Below are 12,300 nucleotides of genomic sequence, written 5' to 3' on the forward strand. Positions count from 1 at the left end.
ACATGATTAAAGTGTTTTGAATCCTTGAAAGCAGTGTAAGGCAACATCACCTCCCTTATTTCATCACTGAATGATTGATAGAAAAAAGAAAGAAATAACAGGATAAGGAACTAAAATTTACATCGCCAAACGTTTACCACCATGTTTTTCCCCCCATTGCTATTTGCATCAGCTACAATTTTGATGCTTCTGAGGTATCGGTATTTCATGATTTGTACTCATATAATATCACTGGAAGAATATTTGGGTTCTTATGCCAATGAACAGCTTAAAATCACAGAGATCACTGTATAATTTTCTTAATGCAATTTAGTAGTTATTTTCTGTTACTACTCATTTCTGAAGTTGCCTCACTGTTCATCTGAAGCACTTATCCAAAGTATCTACAGCCACAATTGCAGATGCAGATACGGACAGACAGACAGATATGTAGATAGATAATCAGAGAGAGAAATAGGAAGATAGTTAACATGAACTAATTAATTCAAGGGCTATCCCTCCAGTTTCACGTTACAATCAAGATAATCATCCATTTTGTTTTTCAAGTATTTATGATAAATTTATTTTAATGAGAAATTTTAGATATTGTCATTTCACAGCTTGATGTAATTTGTGACATGAGTTTTATATCATCTGCCAATAGAAACATGTGGAGAACCTCAAATTCTAATAGAGAATCCTTTTGTTTAAGCTTTCCTCAAAATATAATCCATTACATTGGTTAACATGTTAAGCAACATAGCTTTTTTTTATTTCTCATTTGATATTAATGTTAAATAAGCAATCAAACAAAGTATTCTCCATAGTCACATTCGTTACAGAATTATATTATTTCAATGTATGTGTGAGAAGACATTCTATTTGGGTAACAGAATTTAAGGTAGCATTTTTTAGAAGATCAAATTCTTTTGAAAAAACAACAGATATAGTAAAATCTTATAATGTCTATAGTTATCAGTCACATGACCATAAAGGTGTACAGTACAGAGGTCTGTCCATATTACTTCCTTACTCTAGCAGCTTTCAAATTTCCCCATTTCCTCTAGAATAAGATATAAAATCTTCTGTTTTACATTTAAAGCCCTCAGAATATGGCACCTGCCAATTTATCTTTCCAGGCTGATTACATGTCACCATCCTCCCCTGCCAAACTAGTCTACCTGCTTGTTAGCCATACATGACATTCCTTCTTCTGCTTTTCTGAGGCTGCTGCTCCCCCTCATATCACCCTCTACCCCTGCCCATGCCTGGAATGATCTCTATCACCTCTACCTCTTAAACATGTGGTTCTTTCAAGGATCGGCTTAAGTGCCACCTTGTATAATGTGCCTTTTCTATTTCCCAGTTGTTAGTGTCCCTCTCAATACTTTGCTGTTTATTTTGTATATATTTATATCTACATATCTCAGTGCATGTTACATCCCCCACTCCTTGAAGGACAGAGTAAGCTCCTCACTGGCAGAGATTGGCCTTTGGATCACCAGCACACTGAGCACATTTCCTGACACATAGTGAGTAAATAAATGCTTGCTGAATTGATTTATTTACAAAATTATTTGCAGGATCACCTATCTCCTATCATTATTCATTCATTTGCTTATTTATTAATTTATTTGTTCTTTTTCATCTATTGATAATCTATCTATCTACCTACCTACCTATCTATGTATCTATCTATCACATATCCTCAAAGCATAGAGAACCCTTTTTACAAGGATTTTATAAACATCAAAATGTAGGCATATAGATCATTAATTGTTGATAGCTTCTCAATTTTCTCTTTTGGGTAAAAGATACAACCTTTGATTTTTATTTTTCTACATTTCTTTGGAATCTTCTCCTCTTAAAAATAGATGCCCAAATGCCTTGAGACTTGGCTACTTCTAGCAAAGATATCATCTGTACTTGAACATCACAATAGGTCATGAGGTGGCCATGTCCAAATAGAGTAGTTCCTTTGTTGTCACTACTATAAAGAGATTACCATAGAATTTCCAGTAGGTCATCTTCATTGCATGTTTGTTTATCATCCTCTTTCTAGTTTCATCTAAAAATTATCTTAGGATGATTGGGTTTAGCTGGAACTGTCACCCATGATTTCTGCATGCTCATTTTCTCCTCAAAGACTTCTTGCTGTTTTGTAAAGTGATTACTGCTCATTATACTACTCTGTAATGTTTTGTAAATAAACCTGTACCCTAAACTGATGTTGCCTTTGGCTGCTGTATCACTCTACTAGGCAAGGAGATTAAATTATCCCCAGACTGAGGTGTGTCTTGGCTCTTTTAGACTTCTCCTGGCAACTTTTTTCATCAGTTGACGTTTACTAAGAAAAGTTCATAAAACCAAAATCTTACTTTTGTCCACTTCTCATTTGGGGAACTAGGAGACTGGAATTTGTTATTTATTTTTATCTTGGTTCTAACCAATAACTGATTGACAACATCAAGTTGATTTTAAAATGACCGCTGCATTTGTAACCAGTTGTTTACTCTCTGTTAAAGTATATTTAATTTAATTATGGGTGATGTCATTAGGTATTCACCATATCTGGCATCTCCTAATTCAACAGGCATATGAGCACTGGAATTCTTCAGAAATGCCAAAACAGATCATACTTCCTGTAATGACATGGATTATAGCCTCCTTATTGGCTGGGCCACAGAATGGTCTTCAGGATTTTGTATGACAAGAAATAAAGAAACAAATCATTATTTGATGTCTAATCCACTAATGAGGACCTTTTCTTCACTTATTCTGATTCTCAAATGACAATCAAAATCTACCTCCTGCTCTATGTTCAAGCTTTTGCAGGTTGGTAAGACCTGTCAGACCTATGTGAACACATAGTCACCTGCATGCCATGAAAGGATACTAAAGTGTATATACCATAAACTCTAGCACTTTCTGTTTCAGTTTAGAGAAGCTAACTAATGAGAAATCTACCTAGAAATTCAGTAAATATGTTGCATTATTTTTGGGGAATTTTTCTAGATAAAAAGTGATACAGAAAACTTTGTAAACCCTGAAACAATTCTGCGTCACTTATATCCAAATAGAAGTATAATACACATTTTTATTTTAATTTTTATTTACAATTTTATTTTCTCCCATAACATAAGTCTAAAAATGAAAATTTAAGATGAGAGAAAAAATAAATCACAAATAAAAAAAATTGGGTTTCTTGAGTGCGTATTCCTTAATCATGCTATAAGTAAAATATTTGGACTATGGAATTAGAACAAAGTAACCCCAAAAGGTGATAAAATGACCAAAATAAACATATCCTACTAGAGCTTTGACATAATTGTCATTCATCTCAACACCATCCCAAACTCAATAAATCATAGAATATCAGAGCTGGAAAGATCCTTAGATGTCATTTAGCCTAATATTTATCTGAACAGAAAACTGAATTCCCTCTACAACATGCCTGGTCAATGGCTATCCAGTCTTGGCTTCAAGAGTGAGTACATATTAACTTTAAACCTAATCTCAGAAAGTTTTTCCTTACACTGAGTCAAGGACTTACTCTCTGCAATTTAATATTTTTTCTCCTATTTCTACCCTTTGAGGACAAACATGACAAATCTAATACTTCTTCCACATGACAGCCCTTATATTACTTAAAGGCAATTATCATGTCCCTTCACCCAGTTACTGTTCTCTCGATTATAATCTCCAGGTACTTTAACCCAATTATCATGTGACCTGGTCACCAGTGTTCTCATCATTATAATTGTTCAAAATGTCCCAGACTGTTCATGTCTTTTTACAAATGTGATGCCAAGAACTGATCACAACACTCTAAATCAGAGATTTTTAACCTATGATCCATGAGCTTTTATTAACAAAATATCTTGATAATTATATTTCAAAAGAATTGTTTTCTTTCGTAATCCTATATATTTTATTTTATACATTTAAAAACATTCTTTCAGGAGGTCCACAGACCTCACTAGACTAACAAAGAGAACCATATGTTTTATAATCAGGGCAGAGGGACAATCATACTGGACATTATGTCTTTTACAGTATAATACAATAAACTAGCTTTCTTGGCTGCCATCTCATAGTGCTGTTATGTTCCACCAAAATATCTTTGTTTTACAATTTTACCCTTGGTGTGCCTCACATATATAGCATGTGTTAGAGTTCATTAGTAACAAATTAGTGAAAATTCACACAGCAGTAAATTTACTCAAAATTCATCTGCAGAAAGAGATAAGGAAAAATTATTCAAAAGGTTTTATGGGTTTCCATGGCCAAAGAATTTCTCATCAACTAGACAGTCTATTGGCAGCTAGATGGTTCAGTGGATACAGCACCAGGCCTGGAGCCAGGAAGAGTCATTTTCATGAGTTCAAATCTGGTCTCAGAAACTACTAGCTGTGTGACCCTGGGTAAGTCAGTTAACACTGTTTGCCTGACTTTTCTTATCTGCAAAATGAGTTGGAGAAGGAAATGGCAAACCACTCTAGTATCTTTGCCCAAGAAAACCCCAAATGAGGTCAGGGAGAGTTGGACATGACTGAAACAACTCAACAACAGTAAGGTAATCTGGGGCAGCTAAGTGGCGCAATGGATAGAGCACCGGCCCTGGAGTCAGGAGGACGTGAGTTCAAATCCAGCCTCAGACACTTGACACTTACTAGCTGTGTGACCCTGGGCAAGTCACTTAACCCCATTGCCTAGCAAAAAAATAGAAACAAACAAAAAACAGTAAGGTAATCTATTAATGATGAGCCTCTCCATGCTTACTCTAGGTTGGTCCTTAGAAAGCAGACTAGGTCTGTTGTTTGAAGATTTTTCAGCAAGGTAGAAACGAGTGAAAATTATACTCCATGGACACAGGCTTTGAGAAGCTCAGGGCACACATATGCCATGATGAGGCATTAGAAAAACCCTCTGGGGACAAACAAGAGGTAGAGCTTACAAAATTTTAATTCTTGGTGTGTTGTCTAATTTTTTTTGCCTTCAACTGAAAATCTTTGCTCATAAACACTTTTACTTCTTTACAGTTTTCAGAGTTTAAATCTAGATGGAATCTGCAAAATCTCTAAATAATCCCTCAGCATCATGGAGAGAGATGAGTCAAGTCAGCAAGTATTTATTAAGCACTAGAAGGAAACAAAATAGAAGTAGAAATCATAATACAAGTACTCTAGAAATCAACAATACAGTTTAGGAGATAAGAATATACAAACAAAAAGTAGAACAGAAAACCAATTTCGGGAAAGACCCAAGAAGTCTTGGGATGGGGAGGGGAAGGAAAGGGAATGGTTGAGTTTAATCTTAAAGAATAAAAAATGGATTGGTGGAGAGGAGAAGGAAAGACGTTTCAGATAAGAAAAAGCAGCAAAAAGACACAAAAGGTAGAAAAGAACAGATGGCCTGGAGTGGGAACAAAAAAGTAATAAAGAGCACAGCAAGACAAGAAGGGAATGTTTGTTATGGAAAAGTAGAGGGAGATCTCAATGGATGGGCAAGATAGGGTCAACCGATCCCGAATTCCAGATAAAATATTTAGACTTGATTCAGTGAAAGGAAAAGATACATTGTATATTGACTAAGTGTGAAATGATCCAAGTGTTTCTGGCAGCATTATATACAATGCACTGAAATAGGTAGAGAAAGAAAATCTTCCTAACTTCTCTTTCTCTGATGAGGGACCACCATCTTTCCAGGTACTCAGGCTGGAAACCCTGGCTTCATCTTTTTTGACTTTGCCCAGTACTCTAACCTTCCATTAAAAAAAAAAATTAGTTGTCAAGTTTTGTTGATTCTATCTTTCTAATAACTCTCATATCTGTCCCCTTCCTTTTATTCCCTTGGTCATCGGGCCTTCATCACTTGAATTATTGTAACAGCTTCCTAACTGGTCACTCTGCTCATCTTTCCACTCTTCAATCTACGATAACGTAACTATTGAGGTCATCTTCCTAATGAAATGATTGTTATCATATCATTCCCTAAATTCAAGTCTTTCAGTAGCATACCACTATATACAGAATAAAAGATATACTCATCTTGACACTTAAGGCCTTCTATAATCATGGCAGAGGCAGCTAGGTGGCACAGTGGATATTATGCTGGGCCTGGAGTCAGGAAGACTTATCTTCCTGAGTTTAAATCTGGCCTCAGACACTTACTAGTTGTCTGACCCCGGGCAAGTCACTTAACTTTGCCTCAGTTTCTCATCTGTAAAATGAGCCAGAGAAGGAAATGGCAAACCACTTTGCCAAGAAAATACCAAATGGGGTCATGAAACATCATGCATGACTGAAACAACTGAACAACAATAATAATCATGGATTCAACCTACCTTTCCATCTCTATATTACAGTTACCTGTGTCCATATCTTATTCTCTCATTAGAATGTGGACTCCTTGATGGCAGGGATTATGATCTTTTGTCATTTTTATCTCCTCAGCACATAAGGTGCTCATACAATCTAATTATATTGAACTGAAGCAGGTATGAGATTATAGGATCTTGAACTACGGTGGTGACAACAGGAAATGAGAAGAATAATTTAAGAAATATTATTAAAAGAAGAATGAACAGGATAAGACTTTATCAGGTGTCAGGGGAAGAAGGAAAAGTAATCTCCAAATTTGGAGTTGACTTCATAGGTTTAAACTACAGCACAACTATCAAAGATGGGGAAGGTAGTTTTAAGATGACAAATTCAATTTGAGACTTGTTTGAAGAGTAGGTAAAAACAATCCCTAGCAAATATGAACGTGAATTTTGGCCAACTAAGCAAAGGGTATGGCGGGTATAAGTTGGTGCTATATTGTCATTAACAGATATGGTGAAATAAGTCTAGCCTACTCTTCTTGACTGTTGTCAGTTAGTATTAACTACAAATTAACTTCTGGAATGGACATTTAGCCTGTTCTAATGGGGGAAAATATAATGAGCTATTAAAGTCTCATTAATTACTTTGAAACAAACAGCAAGCATTTATTGTTAGATTTATTAAATATATAAGGTAATTTCTTAGATGTTTCTGGTGACACATAGATGAGTAAGACATGGCACCCATCAATTGGAAAAAGGCTAAATAAACTACGGTATACAGCTATAATTACTGTGTTATAAGAAATTATTTCTAATAAACATGGGAAGACATATGCATCGATAAATGTAAAATGAGAACCAAGAGAAAAATTCATATTATGACTACAATGATGTGAAGAAAATCTATTTTGAAAAACTACAGCACCTGATCAATGCAATGAACAGCCATGATTTCAGAAGACTAGTACATTAGAAGTGCATAATGTAACATAAATTTTCAGATGTGGTTTGTGCAGAGAGGGATTCTATTACAGGGAACAGGGTTAGCAGAGTGTGTTACTGGGTAGTATTAGAGACAAAAGGGAAAAATGCATCAATAAAACATTAAAAATACACAGAAGAAAACAAAAAGAAATATAGGAGAGAAATTAAACATGACAATTTGGTTAGAACTATTTAAAATTTAATACACATTTTTAAAAAGTATATCACAAAAATTGTTTTTATACATTCTTCCCCTTTACATATTGATTCATGATCATATTTGTTGATAATTACTAAGTTAGTGATAAAAAGAATTTTTAAAGACATGCTAGGTGAAACTAATGGCATTACATTCTAGTTGCTCATCCTTTCATAGAAGATGCATAATTCCTTAATATATTACTGTTAACTTTATATATTCATAAATATTGTATCCTAGTAAACATCCATTTTTTCCAATGTAACATAGAAAGTCATTATGTTAGGTGGTATTCTTCTATCTACTCAATTATAAGAGCAAATTATAGAAGGTATTACAGTAAATAGATAGTGACTTTATCAAGAGGTTATTCATTGGATATATGGGAAGGGACCATAAGATCATCATCATCTTTATCATTTTGTTTAGCTCTAAAGTTGATAAAGGGCTTTCTTCACAATCCTGTGAGATAGCTTGTACAAGTAACACACAAATAGTTTTCCCCAAATAAAGGCCACCCCCGAATGTAACATATCTGTGGAAATAAAAAAAAATAAAGAAGGGAACAGAGAGAGACAGAGACAGAGACAGAGACAGAGAGAAGGAAGGAGTGGAGTCAAGGAGGTGAAGAGGCAGGGAGGGAGGAAGAAAGGAAAGAAGAAAGAAAAGGAAAAAAAGATATTTTGTACACACACAAAAACAATGAAAAAAATTAACATTTAAAAATGCTGACATGTTAGAGACAAAACTATTATTTTTTAAGTAAATATTTCACATTTGAAGAGGTGGAGATTCTTGATAGCAATTATTTTGAAATCCCTATTTTCTGGTTATTAGCATTATATTCCCTGATGCCACCCCCACGAGAATATTCCACATAAATAATGCATAAGAACTATGTTACAGCTAAGCTGAGGGCACTTCGAAGATGCACTCTGTGGAAAGAAATGTCTCCACAATTCATCCCTTCCTTTTACAGGCCCCACACAGGAGAGTACTCAATGTATGGCACTTTGTCACCTTTTCCCTTTGCCCATTCCTGCTACACTTACGCAGCATCCCTTCCACCATCACCCCACAAACTCTATCATAGGGTTGGCACACAGCTCAGAGCTGGAAACAAGTACAAATCTTTGTTCTTTCCCTTCAAAAAATACTATCAACTTTCACCTCATCCCCACCAATTTGGGCTGGAATTCAAGTTCTTTGGTCTCATAGTTTTGGAGGCATAGGCTTCAAACCCCAAAACTTTAATGGACTTTTTTTTTTTGCAGTTGAAGAGGAAGCTAATACAGATAAATATATGTCTCTCACCTTCTTCCTCCACTCCTAAAGTAGCTCTTCATTTAGTTGCAAAACATGGGGCTCTATGGGATCCATTATTCCTTCGACTTTCCCTCTTAGCTACTTTTTGACTCTTGCATTAAGTTCAATGATTCTATTCTACCTCTGTGAACAGTAGCTTTGAGGTTACTTTTACACAAGCAGAAATCTGAATCTGAGATCTGGGACAAAGTACAGGGAACAGGAATATAGGCTACTTTTAGGTTTAATACTAGGTAGAATTACTGAGTAGAAAGTTTGGACAATATTCAGAGCAATGCAGTATTGTTATTGTTCTTATTACTATTATTATTATTCCTATTTCACACATTTCCTATTTAATTTTAGAAAGATTAAATAACTTGGTCACATTTAGTTGTCTAGAAAGCAACAGGCAGAACTAGAACCCAGGAATTTAAATTCGAGATAAATTTTTCTTTTCACTACTCCCAAACAACTTGTCATGAATATCTCTAATCAGTTTTATTTTTAAATATGGTTTCATATTTTCTCCAAGAAGTGCTTTCCTTGTTGTACTCATATTGTTCATCATGCCCTTGGATGATTAGATTTTATATTCTGCTTTTCTGATTTAACTGTGCAATATGACACTATTTGCATTCAAGAACTCACATATTACTTAATGGTGAAATGCTTTTAGAAGGCTCATTTAAGATCAGATATTGCTAACAGGATGCTGAGAAAATGAACAGTTATGCTTTGAAAATTGTTGAGTGTTGATGTAATTCCCAATTATATCATCAACTACATTTTAGGCAGCAAATTCCATTTTGCACCTTAAGATAACAAATGGATGAAAATGAGAATGGTCATGAAAACTGACCTAGAAGATAGGTCAATATTCACAACTGGCAATACTGAATAAAACAATGTATGTCTATGTAGTTTGTTTAAGAAATTAATGATTCAGACATGCAATTAAATGTTGTACTTTTATCTCTCTAGGGTTTGGCTAAATATATAGTCAGTTAGATACTTTATTTGATCATGATGAGCTCATTTATTCGCTACACATGAATGTGTGGTACTATGCACTGAGGCATAGGGGAACAAGCGAGAATACAAATTTGATGTGGGTTCTTTCCTACAGGATTTTAATATCTAATGGAAATTTTTTTTTAACTCAGAGCCTGGAAATGGGGGAAAAAATCTGCATGTGTTCTCTCATGTTTGAAAGGGTGAATTAAGCTCGTTGAATATTTTTTTTTAATTTTTCCATAAAACTTTGAAATATTTTGAAAATAAATTCTAAAATCATTCCACTGCCATATTAATTTTACTTAAATAACACTTTTATTCTACTGCTCTTTGGTTCAAAATACTTCAATGGCTTCCTATCTCATTACAAATTAAATATAAACTCCTCTTTCTCTTTTTCATGCCCTCTCTGTCTCCTACTTCACTTCACCCAATCGACCCATTTATTTCCTTCTATTCAACAACCTCTGTTTTAGGGACAAATATCTCACATCCATTTCTCCTCCTCAGTCTTCACTCATTCTGTTCTTGTTGCCCGGAATGCCCTCTAGTTTCCTCATTCCCTATGCAAACCCTACTCATCCTTCAAAGCCCAGCTCAGTCCTCATGTCCTCCATGAAGATTTGTTTGATCCCTAAACCCTCAATTGGAATAAGAGAATGCAAGAACTGAAAGAGGGAGTAAGGATCATTGAGAGTAGCCCCTCTCCCTCATTTTACATATGAATGAACTAGTTTTCAGATTCTAGGGACTCCAAGTTGTTCATTCTACTACACCAGAAGGATTTTCCTTTCTCTGGAGGAAGCCCCATTCCTGTTCCCAGAAGTCTTTACCACACAATTTGCACTAACTTATGCATACAGTCTTGTTTTATTCATAGTTTGTTCAAATTCTAAACTAGACTTCAAGTTTCTTGAGGGAAGAAACCATGTCTTATATAAAGTTCATGTCAACAGTGCCTGGCACATGAATATACAATAGACATTTAAAAAATACATTAACTAATTAGCTGGACATATTTTTGTTTTTAAAAAATTTAATTGGCCTAATGAGAATCAGGTAATTTTTTTTTCATGAAAAATTATACTTATGGAGTTGTCAAATGGCAGCCAGCTCTTGGGGACCAAGAATGGAGTAGGAGTAAGATGACTGATGGTTTAGCAAATAGCGGCAAACTCAAAACAGACTAAGAGAAAGACCAAAGCAAAGTAATCACCACAGCCAAGGGAAAAGTAACCAGAGGTTGGACAGGAAAATAGACAAGTAAGGAAACTGAGTAAGAATGCAGGGAAGAAATGGGATTTGAGGAGTATGGTTGATAGAGGAGCCACTCTGAGTACTTACAGTTCAGAATCATCAGCTTAAGGGTGAAGAATAGCTGGACAGAGTTTAGGAAAGGAGAGATCTGCACATAGTAAGTAATTTATAAATGTTTGATAAATTCAATCGCTCTGATATCAACTTCCCAAACACTACGATTCCCCCAGGGTAAGTTCATCACCAGAGATCACATCATAACAGAGATTGCTTTGCCTTTGGTACCAAAGACTTCCTCAATATTCTCAGTTGCCTCTCCCCTCTGATTGGAGGGCAGAGCAAAAAAAAAAAAATCTTCCTAAAGCCTCTCTGGATAGAAGGTTCGGAATTTTTCAGCCATTTCTTCATTTCCCACCAGCTGCTCTGCTTGGTTTTGACACCATGAACATCATATCCTACCTGCCTCTTCCCCTTTCCTCTCAGGCAGGGGGAGAATCTTTTCCTCTCATCTGTATCCTCCTCACTTAGCACAGTGTCTGTCACATTTGGTTGTTTAGTTGTTTTTCAGTCGTGTTCAACTTTTCATGACCCCATTTGGGGTTTTCCTGGCAAAGACACTGGAGTGGTTTGCCATTTCCTTCTCCAGTTCATTTTACAGATGAGGAAACTGAGGCAAACAGGGTTAAATACCCAGGATCACACAGTTAGTAAATTTCTGAGGCCAGATTTGAAATCAGGAAGATGGGTCTTCGTGACTCCAGGCCCGACACCCTATAAACTGTGCTACCTAGCTGGCACATAGGTGCTTAACAAATATTCACTGACTATCAAATTAAATGAAAAAATACTAAATGAGTTTGATTTAGTAATAGCTGTATAAAGGATAAGTTGGAAAAGAGAAAGACAGCAAACAGACTAACTGATTAGTAGATTATTACTATATTCCACTTCAGAGGTAACAAAGGCCTTACATTCGGATGGCAGCAAAACAGATGTCACAAATGTTGTGGAGGTAGAGCTTAGTGGCCTTGATAACCGAATTTGATGTCGAGGGAGGTGGCGGAAGAGTCAAAGATGATGCAAAAGCTTTAAGCTCAAGTGACTAGGAAGATGATGGTGCTATCAACAGATACAGGGAAGTTAGGTGGCAGGGCTGGTTTTATCTGAAGGTGGATTGTTGTTGGACATGTTAAATTTCAAATGTTGGTAGAAGGTCTGCATGGAGGCATCC

General features: G+C 35.6%; 1 protein-coding gene across 1 annotated transcript in view; it reads right to left on the reverse strand.

The window, feature by feature from the left end:
* PRKD1 (protein kinase D1) overlaps positions 1–12,300 on the reverse strand; it is a 389,696-nt gene that overhangs the window by 134,236 nt on the left and 243,160 nt on the right. The window lies entirely within an intron of this gene.

This window comes from Vombatus ursinus, unplaced genomic scaffold, assembly GCF_900497805.2.
Source record: "Vombatus ursinus unplaced genomic scaffold, bare-nosed wombat genome assembly UNPS02014794.1, whole genome shotgun sequence".
Lineage (NCBI taxonomy): Eukaryota > Metazoa > Chordata > Mammalia > Diprotodontia > Vombatidae > Vombatus > Vombatus ursinus.